General features: G+C 37.4%; 1 long non-coding RNA gene across 1 annotated transcript; it reads left to right on the top strand.

The window, feature by feature from the left end:
- Window positions 1-505: 505 nt before the first annotated feature.
- LOC111578540 (uncharacterized) lies at window positions 506-6,661 on the top strand. Its single transcript, XR_002746997.3, has 3 exons — window positions 506-683; window positions 1,185-1,351; window positions 1,420-6,661. It is a non-coding gene; the product is annotated as an uncharacterized LOC111578540 (long non-coding RNA).
- The last annotated feature ends 7,992 nt before the right edge of the window (window positions 6,662-14,653 follow it).

The following is a 14,653-nucleotide window of genomic DNA, read 5'->3' on the forward strand; positions in this document are numbered from 1 at the left end:
AGAGGGGGGATTTAAAAAAAAAAAAACAAAACAAAAAACAAAAACGCCAATATCTGAAGACAAGATACCCTGTGGAAAGTGAGTTACAGCAACAGCTATTGCTGGCAGTGCTGCAGTAAATGCAGTGTGTTAAAATGCTCACAGTGGTGTTGATTTTACTGTATCAGAGGTTGGACAGATAGATCTAAAGGTTGAATTACAGCGCGTTTGAATCTAGTACCCACCCAAAGAGTATTGGGCCTACGTTTAGTCAGCAGGGTGATCGCTTACACTTCATTACAAAAAGGAGAAGGAAAAGACATTATTAGGCAGCGCTATCAATATTATTAATTAGGCAACACGCAATGTATAGCAAAAGCATTTATTTAGGTTGAAATGTCATGTGCTAAATTACCAAACATGTTTGACAGTCAAAGCATGATCGTAACAATCCACATTTTGCTTTATTCATAAACTACGCTGATATCTAAACACAGAATTATAGCTCCACCCTTCCGAATGCATGCGCGCTCCCGCGAGGGGATACACTTTCTATCGGGGGTAACTACTTTGGCACGACACCTGTCGTGAACTGGTGTTGAGGTTGTGATGACGGATGGACGACCTGGACACCTGTAGTTTTCCACCTGAATCTAGACAGACTTGCCGCTGTTTTCTTCGTTAATTCGTGGTACTTTGCGGGGGTGAGTTAACTCCTAGCGCTGCTAGCTTGACTTGTGCTAAGTACATTAGCGAGCTAACAACGTTAGCCCAACGTCTAATCCACTTCCACACGTGCTAATGATAATGCTAATGTTAGCTGTCTAACAGACTGCTCTGAGTTGAGAAAAATACAAGACATACATGTTCTGTGCACTAAAATGTTTGTCAGAGTCTGTTATATTATGTGTAACCTACTGTTATGTTGGTAAAAGCTACTCATGAGCTAATATCGGTGTCTTAAATGAGCTGCTACTTTACATATTAGCCGCATGAAACTAATGGAATTGGTTTTCATTCATCAAAAAATAAATCACTGATCACTGAAAACATAGTTGTTGTTTTTTTTTTTTTTTTTACGAAATAGGTGTACCATTGAATTACAGTGGAACATTAGACTAATTTTGTTGAAGCTTTACCCTTTGGTCAGTCATCTTCATAGATTCACTTAAAGCTTAAATGTAATTTGACTGTGATCCTCGCAGGTCAGGGCTTTGAGTTGGAATCCAGAAGAGCAGAGATATAAAGAGAAACACTGGAACTTCCTGCAGGCTTTCCAGACACTCACAAAAGATATGACAACTTTCTGTTTCATGGATGGAGAGCCACAGCCCAGATGGACCTGAAGCCTTGAATGTGCAGCTGAAGTTTGGTAAGATCTAACTGTACTGTGACACACCGTTCTGTGGACAGAATTTAAACATGCCCACCTCCTTACAGATCAACCAGCTGGTTTGGACCTGAGAACAGTGACATTGAAAGACCTGCTTTTGTGTTTTTGTTGAATGTATCCTTTGGGCCTCATTGGGTTGTTAACTGTCAAACCACAATATAAGTATTTATTTTTTGCAGTAAGCTCTGTAGCCTGTTTGTCATTACTGTTGTCCATCTTGTTGACTTATCTTCTACTTTTTACTATTGTTTTACTAACTCCACATACTAGACACACGTCTACCCATTCCGGAGCAGTTTTTGTTGTGTGCAGAGATGAAAGTTTTCCGGGTTTTCCCGGAAATCCGGGATTTCAAATTTTGTGAGTTCATTTCCGGGAATCTGGGAAAATTGGTCGAAGTTTTCAGTGAAAATCAGAATTTGATTGATAGTATTCTTTTTGAAAATTTTATTCTTATCGCTAATGCGTTGTTTGTTGTTTATATTCCTGTACGGAGGCAGCCATTTTGAATCTCGTTCATTGACGCGATTCCAATCTAATGCTGAATACATTGCTGCGAGAATTTGCGAGAGCGGATGCACTGAATAGCGCCAGTTTTGAGTACAAAGGAGAGATTAATCATTGAATAGCGCTCATTGAATAGACGACCTTTGCTTTTGTGTAACTGTAATGACCCGTACCTGTCAGGACAATGTTTAAACAGCTAGACAGGCACGCTGACGTGCGTGCTATAGACGCGACAGTCAAGAACGCGTTCCGGTGGTCGTGGTTAGAAGAGAAAGATACGAACGGCGATTTCTTGTCTGAATATATCAGGAAATTAGACAAACCAGGTACGTTTTTTTTAAATTTTACAAAAATAGATATCAATATATTGATAGTTTACTGTGTCTTAAGATAAGATAAAGATAAGATAAAGTTCTTTATTTCTCCCCACTCCAGGGGAAATTTACATTGTTACAGCAGCTTATGTAACAGGAGACATAGTGATAAGAATAAAATAATAATAGAACAATAGTAATAATATTTACAATATATACAAGGGTGACAGATGAGGGTAAAGTGGCTTAACAGTAAAAATAAAAATAAAGTTTAAAAGTGTCTGAATATATCAGGAAATTAGACAAACTAGGAACTTTTTTTTTTATTTTACAAAAATAGACCTCAATTTTTTCATATTTTTGAGTGAATAGATATCATTTGTGCATGCTTTTGATAAGATAGACTCCATTGAAGATCTATATTTGGTCATTTTTAAATTTTTATCTTCATTGAATATTGCGTGGTCATTTTGATTTTTTATATATATTTTTATTGTTAATAAAGACTATAATGCTATGTTAATTTAATTGTAACAATGACACTATTATAATTTATTATTCGGCTCTCGCATAAGGCTGCCTTCGGCAGCCTCTTGGAGCACCTTCGGCGCTCACTTGGCAAAGTTGCTTAGAAAAAAAACTTTCAGGGTTTTTTGCCAACAGCCACTTTCATCTCTATGTGTGGTGGCCTGCACTGTCCTGCTAGGGGAGGTTGGTGGCATCAGGGAGTGTGCTTGGTCTGGAACAACGTGTAGGTAGGTGATACATGTCAAATTAACATCCACATGAAATAGATTGGAAGCTTTGTGGTCATTATACTGCAGTGCAAGACAGCAATACAACTCTATTTTGAAAGCACCCTTTCAGTAAAAAAAAACAACAAACAAATAGTCCATTAAAAGACATTCTCAATACAGATTAAAACATCAAGACATTTTGTAAGTTAATATGTAAAAGTGCAATGTTTAAAGTGCGAGGTGTGGTAGCAGGAAAAAAAGTTAAATAAATTGCACATCTAAACAGTGTGAACAGCTCAATCAGCCAGTTTCAATATATGTTTGTGTGAGTGGAGGGTGAGGGATCCAGCCATGTTCAAAAGTTTAACAGCCTGGTAAAAAGGCTGTTTTTAGTCTTGTTGATTGTGTGTACTGTCCTGTATCTCCTGCCAGATGGGAGAGTAGAGGGGATGTGGGAGGCCCTGCGCTTACACCAGGTCTGGTAAATGTCCCCAGTAGATGGCAGCAGAGTCCCAGTAATGATGTGGGCTCTTTTATTGAACCATTGCAGAGCCTTTTGGTCCTTCTTGGTGGAGCTGGAAAACCATAATGCAGCATGGTAGGATGCTCTCCATTGTCCACCTGCAGAAGTAGACCAGAGGGCTCTGTGGCAGACTGACTCTCCTGAGCTTTCTCAGGACAAAGAGGCACTGCTGAACCTTCCCAATAGTTGTGGTGGTTTGTATGGACCAAGACACTTCTTCAGTGATGTGTGTCACCTGAATTCTAAAACTGGAGACTCTTTCCATAGCCTCACCATCTGGCTATGTATCTCAGAAATGTTGTTAACATTAGTGACATTTTTAGTGCAGAAGTTACTGAATAACAATACAGAAGAGGTGCACTGTGTGCTGAGGTAAATTTATCATTAACTTATTTAAACTTTTCTTTTATTCTGTATTTTCCCCACTGAGAAACATGATTACAGTTGAGGTAACTTGCTTCCCTTAGGATGCACATTTTATCCTCTTCTCCTTTCAGTTTCCATTACGTGAGTTAAGTAGAAACTGTACCATAAAGTGAAACCTTTGAAGGCGAGTGTGTACGTATTAGCTGTCCACTCAGCCCACGCTGCAGTCAGCTGATCCTTCATCATACTGTGTTCCTGCAGAAACTGCAATAAGTTTTAAGGGTTATAAGGGTTCTTCTGGGAAAATACCATTAAACCAACCTTTTAGGTAAATGTTCCAGGATGTTGGGTAGAATATACCATCAGATAAACCTTTTAGGTCTACATTGGAAGATTTTAGAGTAGAATATTCCTCCAAACCATCCTTTAGGTCTACATTTAAGGTGGAATACTCCTTTACACCAAGATTTTTTTGGTCTACATTGAAGGATTTTAGGTGGAATATTCCTTTGAACAAACTTTTTAAGTTTATGTTCAATGATGTTGGGAGGAATATACCATCAGACCAACCTCCAAGGTCTACAGTAGTGAATTTTAGGTAGAATATACCATTAAACTCACCTTTTAGGTCTACATTGGAGGATTTTAGGTGGAATTTTCTTTCAAATCGTCTTTTAGTCTACATTTAAGGATGTTTAGGATGGTATATTCTTCCAAACCAACTTCTCAGGTCTACATTTCAGGTGGAATATTCCTCCATACTAACTTTTTTGGTCTACATTGAAGGAGTTTTTCTAAACCACCCTGTTCGGGTCTATATTTGAGGTTTTAGGTGGAATATTCCTTTTAACCAGCCCCTCAGGTCTCTTTGAGGATTTTAGATAGAATACTCAGTTAAACCAACATTTTAGGTGCATATCCAAGGATTTTTGGTGGAATGTTCCTTTAAGGTGGATGTTTGAGGACCTTGTAGGTGGAATACTTCCTGAAACCAACCTTTTAGGTCAACATTCAAAGATTTAGGGTGGAATATTCCTTTAAACCAACCAAATTTCATGTTTTGCTCATTATCAAGTGAGAAACCTCAATCCAGACTCCTCATAATGACGTTTGACATTTATGCTGCTGTTATTTGTTTAGTCCAGACTAAATGACAGAAATCCACAACTGTAATTTTATTTCAGGACTCAGTTATTTAATGTCAAAACAATCCATGTGACTCTAAAAACTCAACAGCTTTACAAACTCTAAGATTAAACTCTCCACAAGGATCCAAAATAAGTTGGACTTCTACATGAGAGCTTTAATTATTCTTCATCTACTTCCTGAAAAGTTTGGTCAATAAAAAAGACAAAAACTAATATTTTCAGCTGAACTAAAGACAGATTTTGTGTTTTTTCTGCTCACATGTTGTGTTGTAAACTTCCTCTTTCAAATAAATATCCTCCTAACCCCCTGGAAACCAGCGTTTGTCCTGTTTTTGTGTTGCTCCTCAGCGACCCTAGACAGCAACACACCATACTATGACGTTTTTACAATGATGGTTCTACTATGGAACCAGTTTGACATGTTCAGGTGTTCTTTGTGTGAAAACTCAGCGATTTCAGGGTATCAGAAGGTGGTTTTCAACTTTCTTTGTTAACTTTCTGCTTCAACTTTAAATTAAATTTCCTTCACTAACCCCGCCCTCTGTACTTCCAGTAAGCTGTGTTCCTATTGGCTGTCCAGGTGGCTGCTTGGTGTTATCAGGAACACCTGAGCAGCTTGGTGTTATCAGGAACACCTGAGCAGCTCAGTGTCTTCCTGCTTCATTTAGCTGCAGTCAAACATTTCCTCTGTTTCTCTTCACCACTGATCCGAGTTTGGCTCCATTGCTTTAGTTTGTTTTTTAGGCGTTGGCTTGCAGCTTCCAGCAGTAAAATTGTCTTTAACGTGTTTCTTAATGTGTTTTAGGGCTTTGTACTGGATAGTTGTCTTGGTAAATGTGGTTCTTTAGCCACAGTTAGCACATGGTGCTAATGTGTGCAGTGATTAGTGGATTTGGTGCAGCTGAGTTGTGTCTTTATCTTGGCTGTAGTGAGTCTTTAGAGGTTTTTGGTCAGACACATTCTGTATTCTTGTGAACCAGCGTTGGTTGTCCAGAAGGTAAGAGTTCCTGTCCTGATTCTCTGTTCTCAGAGGTTCTCTGGTAGGCTGCAGGAGACTTTAGTGTTTGGGTTGTGCTAGTTTGGTTTTTGTATGGTTTCATTTGGACGACTATCTTGAGGCCCCTCCATGTGGTTTAGTGAGGTTTTCTGGAACAGTTCTACAAAGCAACCTGCAGCAGAAGAGACTTTGAGAGTTTTTAGGAAGTTCTGGAGACCAGACTTTAGAGCAGCAGAAACATTTGTCAGCAGTTTGAGCAGGAGAAGGTGAGCTTCAGAGTAGAAATGAGACAGAAACCTTCTTGACCCGTGTGGTGAGGTCCTGTACCAAGAGTTTGAGCAGGTTGTGAAGAGTCTGTAGTTCTTTGGTCTGAAAACACAAGAAGAGTCGACTCATTAAAGGAGAAAACAGGAGATATTGTTGGTTCTTCTGTCGCTCTGCAGTTTCCAGTTTCCTTAGACTGAATATCAAGTTTATATTTTAAATGATTTCCCATGTGAGCCCAAGAAGACTTCAATAAACTCCCTCCATCCCCTGGACACGACATATTTTATTATGATGTTAAATCTTTTTTTTTTTAGATATGTTTTTGAGTTTTAATCATAGTTTTAGCATAGTTTTTTCTCTTTGCTTGTTTAGTTTTGTCATCTGTGTGAAAGCTGCTAAACAAATAAAGTTGAATTGATAAACTGAATAATTGACTAACTCATGATTGTGACAACAGAAGTATTTTTCATTGTGATTTCAGGGTTTGTTTCATTTTTAAGGTTGGGGTTAAAATCTTGACAGGAAAAAAAAAAGATTAAAGAAATAAACTACATTAAAAAAGCAATTAAATCAAAGGAAAAACATTTCATACAATAAAACTTTGAAAAAAAATTAAACATTAAATATAATTAAATTATATTAAACAGCCAAAATATTTAATTAGATAAACAGAAGATACAAAATGTAATTATGAAATTAAACAAAATTTTTTAAACAAAAATATTAAACATTAAAGATGGAATATTTTAGATAATTAAACATTTAAAATATACAATTAAACAAGAAGAATGATAAAACATTTCAAAAAATACAAAATATTTAATTAGATTACTAAACCTTTAAAAAGACAAAACATTTTATTAAAAAATTAAATGTTTAATTAGAAAATTAAATCTTATAGACAATAAAACTTTAAATAGGAATCAAACAAAATACAATGAGGCATTTAAAAAGAAAATTAAACATTAAAAGGTGGTAAAACATTTAAAAAGAAAAACAAAGATTTAATCAAAAAATTTAACATTGGGAAAGAAAAGAAAATTTTCAAACAAGCCGATAAAACATTTGAAAAAACAATTAACCATTAAAAAGACAAAACATTTCTAAATCAAATCAGACATTAGAAAAGAATAAAAGGTGAGAAAACAGCAAAACTAAACGTTTAAGAAGAATCAAACTAAAGACAAAACATTTGAAAAGACACCAGTTAAACTTTAGAAGATCAAATTAAACAGAGGAGACAATAAAATGATCAAAAGAGCAAAAACAGATCAAGGCCTTAAAGTCTTTTCTAGTCTGAAATGAAAACAAGTTGTTTCTTCAAACATTTCCTCTTTCTATGTTCTTGGTTTGATTGTGGACAGATTTACTAAGAACTCATTTCAGAAAACTGCTTTCTAGATAAAGTCTACTAGTAGTTGAAGGCATCGATCAAACTAATGTTACCTTCTGATCTCCACAAACTTTACTGTTCATTGAAGAGAATCAGAGTTTGTTGAGGATTTCTAAAAAACCCACAGGTGAAGGTCTGAGAAGAACTCAGATGGATGGTCTAAATGTGAAATCAAGACTCATGGTCACAAGTTTTAAGGCTTCTGTTAACCAGAAAGTTCAAACTAACAGAGAAGTACTGAGAAACTTTTAAGATTTCAGTCCTCAGACTGTCTGAAGGTACAAACTAACAGAGAACTACTCAGGAACTTAGAAGATATCAGTCCTTGGACTGTCTGAAGGTTCAAACTAACAGAGAACTACTGTGGGACTTAGAGAATTTCAGCCCTCAGACTGTGTGAAAGCTCAGGTCCTAAGGACTCGGGAGGTCTGGAGGCTTGGAAAGTCTTGGAACTGAGGGTTCCACCCTCCAGCACAAAGGCTGAAGTCCAACCTCCTGAGAAAAATGGTCGTCGAGACTCGAGTTAAAAAAAAAAAATCGAAAACGACAAAAAATAGATGATAAATGCGCAAAAAAAAGAAGAATTAGTATCTGAGCGAGTAGCTCAGGAGGATAAGAAGAAGACTACCGACTGGTAGGTCGCAGGTTCGAGACCCGCCACCGGCCTTTTTCTTTCTTTGTCTTTGTCAGGATTTTGATAAAACTTAAGAAGGGTCTGGTCTTGAACCAGCGACCTGCAGCTCCATAGGCAAGTCCTTAACTCACTGAGCTACAGATCAGATAAAAAGAAATAAATTCGTCGTCCCTTTGACATCGTAGTTACTGAAGTCACCACATGGGCAGGGCCAAGGCGGAGTCTGGGTGGAGTCAGGGCGGAGAGTAGGTGGGGAGGTGGGTGGCGGCCTCCCCCCTCTACTCCCCCACCTCCCACCACCACCCACCACACCTTCCCCCGCCCGACGAGTTCTTCGAATCTTGACGAGTTCTTCGAGTCTCCACAGGTTTTCCCGAGTTTCTGGAGTTTCCACCAGGTCGGAGGCAGAACAAGTTGTCATGAAGAGGTGTTGAAGTCGGCCAGGATGGACTGACTTTTTACAGCGACTAGAAGGAAGACCACTAGAAGAGCAGGTCTTTAACCACCATCCATAAAATCCATGGAGTCGCTCCAGAGAAATGAAAGAAGGTCAACTTTTATCAACCTCCATCCAGATGTTCAACTTGATAACTTTACTTGGAAATTTTTAGCACCACAAACCTTTAGTATCACATTTTATTATCATTTATTAGGACTTTAATGGAATCCACCAGCAGATTTAGACTTTGTTGACAAACTTTAGTCTTGTCATTGTGGGACTGCAGTATTTAAAACTGTTTCTTCTATTTGACCTCATGTTTATTAGTTTTTGTGGAGAAAGTTATTTTAAATTGTCCATTAGTCTCTTAAAAACCAAATAATAAATTGGATTAGTCAAGAGGTTTAAATTTCTTACTTTTTCATATTTTAAATATGACAAAAAAGTATAAAAATAAAGTGTCTTGGGACAATTTGACCTGTAATTGGTGTTATATAAATAAAATTGAATTAAAATTGTATGTATCTTGTAATGTTGGAGTAATTCAGCCATATATGTTGGAAAACACATTTTCTTTGTCCATTAATCTGTTGATTGTTTTCTCCAGTAATTCATTTCTTGTTTTGGACTATAAAATGTCAAACCCAAATATATTCAGTTTACTGTCATAAAAACCAAAAAGATTTACATTCATGATGCAGGAATCAGGCAGTTTTTCACTTTTTATCTTAGTTTAGTCAGAAAGATAGTTGATAATGTGTGAATTGTTGCAGCTTGTGAGCCGTAGAAGGTTTTAATCTTTGGGGCCGAGTGTCAAAAAACATTTAGAAACCAACATCAACAAAACACTCAACAAAGATTTGAACATCATTAAAGGGAAATCCAACTTTTGCATGACAATGTCTAATTAAAGGACATTTATTTCCAACGTAAATGTGTGATATTCATCCTCTGGAGCTTTCTCTTCACATCGTCTTCCACCTGGACTGGTTTGGTCGGGAGCATGTGCAACAAACATTTGAAAAACTGCACTTTAACATCAATGAATGACACTGAAGTTTAATCTCTACATAAATGAGACTGAGTCTGGATGTGCTGCTCTGTCATTAACTCCTAAGTTTAGGGAAAGTTCAAACAAAAGAGGACAGTTCAGATAAGACTAGATAAAAGAATGAGCTTATTTTGAACAAACATCTCAGACTTTCTGAGCTTCAGCACCTCTAGCAAGATATTTTAACAACAAGCAACTCAAGAGATCCAGAAGTTGGAGAGAGTTAGCTTTAGCTGAGCCAAAGAACATGTGGGACGCTAACCTAGCAAACATTTCAGACTTTTCTCTGTGAATTCTGAGAAATAATTTCCTATTTAATGACAGAGCTACACATCTTAACTCAGTCTCATTAAAACAGACTCTAATTCAGTGTCATCCATCCATATTAAAGTGCAGTTACCCAAAATGTTTGTTGCATGAGCTCCAACAAAACCTGTCCAGGTAGAAGGCCACTTTGACAAACAGGAAGTGGAAGATTCCAAGCAGATTTATAGAAGGGGGAACCGGACTGTACTAAGTGTGGTCGAGTATAGAGGGGTGTTTTGTGGGTTTTTAAGGCTGATAATGATTATTAGTGAGACATTTGGAGAAGATATTTATTTGCAGTAAATGAAAGTATTTAAAATCTTGGTGTTAAACTTAGAAGAACACAAACTCTAACAGAAAACTTTGTTGATAGGTTTTTGTTTTGTTTACAGATGTTAAGTTAAAGGAGTTTTATTCGTGACATATAACCAATCAAATCACTCCAGAAGACAGAGCGACCACAGGTAGATAAAGGTTCAGAGCCAAAGTAAATGTATTTATTACCGGTAAAAAATACCAATAATCAGAAAATCAGTCAGCCCACAATTACTACAATTCTACAGTGTATGTCTCTTTACTTTGACTTGTTATTTATACAATATACTATGTATATTTTACACTATGCTACTATGTTTGTTTCCTCCTCCTCTGTTGTTTTCTGGATTGTACTCAGCTGCATGCCTTCGTCCACCAGGCCTCCGTTGACTCGTCCCGCCTGCCGTCTCTGGAGCTGAAGCTGGATTGGAACAGACCAAAGTACAGTCCAATCACGATGCCAGCTGCCTCTCAAAAGGCTCCTTCATCTGGCAGGTGGCGGCACTTCTTCTGAGGGGAAGCTGAGCTGGACCAGCAGAACTTTGGAGATGTGTTCCAGTGGTTGGTGGATGTGTGGGGAGATAGAGAGGGACCTTTGAATTGTTCACAAAGGAAAACAGGGAACCCATTGTTAGTTTTAGTTTAGGGTGCTACTGCAGTTTGTTTTTGGGTTTTAATAAGTGAACAGGAAGAGGTTTTTTGTATTGATTGTCTTTTACTTTTTTCCTGGTTGGAATGCCCATCAATGTCATCATGAAGTTCACTTTTAGTTCTGTTTATTATTTTTATTTTACTAACACCCATTTGCTTTTAACCTCCCTACATGTTGTGTTGTTGTAAACTTACTCTTTCAAATGAATTCTCGTCTAATCCTCTGGAAACCAGCGTTTGGACTGTTTTTGTGTTGCTCCTCACCTACTTCAGACAGCCAGGACATAACAACCTTTTGTGGACTAAAGGCTTTTCTATGACGTTTTTAGAGCGACATGCTATACTATGACGTTTTTAGAGCGACATGCTGAACTATGACATTTTTTGGACCAAAGGCTACATTATGACGTTTTTTGGGCGACATGCTATACTAAGACGTTTTTAGAGCGACATGCTATACTATGATGTTTAAGTGACATGCTATACTATAACATTTTTAGAGCAACACGCTATACTATGATGTTTTTTGGACGACATGCTATATGATGACGTTTTTAGAGCGACATGCTATACTAAGACGTTTTTAGAGCGACATGCTATGACGTTTTTAGAGTGACATGCTATACTATGACGTTTTTAGAGCGACATGCTATACTATGACATTTTTTTTAGTGACATGCTAAACTATGACGTTTTTAGAGCGACATGCTATACTATGATGTTTTAGAGCGACATGCTGAACTATGACATTTTTTGGACCAAAGGCTACATTATGACGTTTTTTGGGCGACATGCTATACTATGACGTTTTTAGAGCGACATGCTATACTAAGACGTTTTTAGAGCGACATGCTATACTATGATGTTTAAGCGACATGCTATACTATGACATTTTTTGGACGACATGCTATACTATGACGTTTTTTGAGTGACATGCTATACTATGACATTTTTAGAGTGACATGTTATACTATGACGTTTTTAGAGCGACATGCTAAACTATGACGTTTTATGAGCGACATGCTATACGATGACGTTTTTAGACCAAAGGCTATACTCTGACGATTTTTTAGCGACATGCTATACTATGACATTTTTTGGTTCGGTAATAAATTAAAAATCTGAATTTTAAGGAATTTTTATTGGTAATAAAAGTTAATAACTTCACTCTTATACATTGTATTGTCACCAAAATCACTGGAGCCATCAATTGACTCCTACTGGTCATACTACAACTCTTGGTTTGATATAAAAACATTTTTTCATAATTTTAATGAATTTTATTATTTTATTATTATTTTTATTAGTAATACAATTCAATAACTTTACTCTTATGTACTGTAGTGTCATCAAATTCACTGGAGCCATCAGTTGGCTCATGATTGTCATACTACAACCCTTGGTTTGATATTTTTTTAAAAAAATCAGAATTTTAAGGAATTTTTGTAGTAAATAAAATTCAATCACTTTACTCAAACACTGCAGAAAAAATAAACTCCATCCAACCATCAAAAGGTCGTACTGATCATACCTTCAGGTTTTTTCTTCCAAGTATTGTCTGTACAGTCCTTAACTTGGAAAATATTATTAGCTGTTTAACATTATGGTTTAAATGAATCAGTTAACGCTGCAGCCCTCGTAGAAGGCATCTTATTGTCTTTCTTCCCAATCGTCAGTACTTGAGGAGACAGGCTAAACAGTTTAGTTTGGTATATTGGTGTTATCTGATCCTCTCTTTGGTGAGGATTCCAAGTTCCATTACTATTCAGTATCATGTACAGACCTGATCAAAATCTTAAGACCAGTTGAAAAATAGCTAGAATTTACCTTTTGCACATTTGGATCTTAATGAGGTTTTAAGTAGAGCTACAATATGCAAAAGCAAGAAGGGGAGTGAGACAAAAAGCACTTTGAAAAAGTAATTTATTGAAAACAACAAGTAAACTGAAATAGGCTGTTTATCAGCTGATCAAAAGTTTAAGACCACAGGCTATAAAAGCCCAAATCTGCTCAAAATTCTCATTTTCTGTCAGGCATTCACAGGGTCATGCCCTCCTGATGGCTAAAGCTAAGAAGCTTTCTCTTCTTGAACGTGGTTGGATCGTAGAGCTGCATAAGCAAGGCCTCTCGCAGCGTGCCATTGCTGCTGAGGTTGGACGCAGTAAGACAGTCATTCCAAATTTTTTGAAAGATCCTGAGCATTATGGAACAAAAAAGTCAAGTGGTAGACCCAAAAAAATTACACCTGCGTTGAGCCGGAGGATCCGATTGGCTGTCCGTCAAGACACAGGGTGGTCCTCGACCCAAATTAAGGCCCTTACTGGTGCCGACTGCAGCGCAATAACCATCAGACGGCATCTGCGGGAAAAGGGTTTCAAAAACAAAAATCGAATTCAAAGACCTCGTCTCCTACAACGCCACAAAACTGCCCGTTTAGACTTTGCCAGGGAGCATCAAACATGGGACAGTGAAAGGTGGAAAAAAGTTTTATTCTCTGATGAGAAAAAATTTAACCTTGACGGTCTACAGGGCTTCCAACATTACTGGCATGACAAGGAGATCCCACCTGAGATGTTTTCTACCCGGCACAGTGGAGGGGGGTCCATCATGATCTGGGTGCTTTTTCATTCAGTGGAACACTGGAGCTTCAGGTGGTGCAGGTCGTCAAACGGCGGCTGGTTACGTGCAGATGTTGCAGCAGGCATCCCTCATGACTGAGGGCCCTCGTCTGTGTGGTAACAGCTGGGTTTTTCAACAGGACAACACTGCAGTTCACAATGCTCGCTTGACCAAGGACTTCTTCAGGGAGAATAACATCACTCTTTTGGACCATCTCGCATGTTCCCCTGATTTAAATCCCATAGAGAACATTTGGGGATGATGGCAAGGGAAGTTTATAAAAATGGCCATCAGTTCCAGACAGTTGATGCCCTTTGTGAAGCCATCTTCACCACTTGGAGCAACGTTCCCACCAGCCTCCTGGAAACACTTGCATCAAGCATGCCCAAATGAATTTTTGAAGTGATTAACAAGAACGGTGAAGCTACTCATTACTGAGTCCTACTGAGAATTTTTTTTGTTCTGGTTTGGAGAGTTTTTTTGTAATTTTTTGAGCGATGGTCTGAAACTTTTGATCAGCTGATAAACAGCCTATTTCAGTTTACTTGTTGTTTTCAATAAATTACTTTTTCAAAGTGCTTTTTGTCTCACTCCCCTTCTTGCTTTTGCATATTGTAGCTCTACTTAAAACCTCATTAAGATCCAAATGTGCAAAAGGTAAATTCTAGCTATTTTTCAACTGGTCTTAAGATTTTGATCAGGTCTGTATTTGGACAAACAGGTGCACTGTGGATCTAAAAATATAGCACCACATGCATCAAGAGAAGAGCCATCAAAGCTAATTTACTCATAATCCTTAAACTTCACACACAAGCATGCACAATAAATAGTGTGCACAACATCACATGGCAATAAACAACCCAAATAAAATAAAATTCAGTTACTTTTGGTTATTAATGTTCCACAATCTACCAAAAAAATGGATGAGCACTTTTATCTGTTACAACAAAAATATTTGAGCTATATAACATCAATTTCATTACTAAATAAAAAAAATCCTTAAAATCATGAAAG

The sequence above is a fragment of the Amphiprion ocellaris genome, chromosome 21, assembly GCF_022539595.1.
Source record: "Amphiprion ocellaris isolate individual 3 ecotype Okinawa chromosome 21, ASM2253959v1, whole genome shotgun sequence".
In the NCBI taxonomy this organism is placed as follows: Eukaryota; Metazoa; Chordata; class Actinopteri; family Pomacentridae; genus Amphiprion; species Amphiprion ocellaris.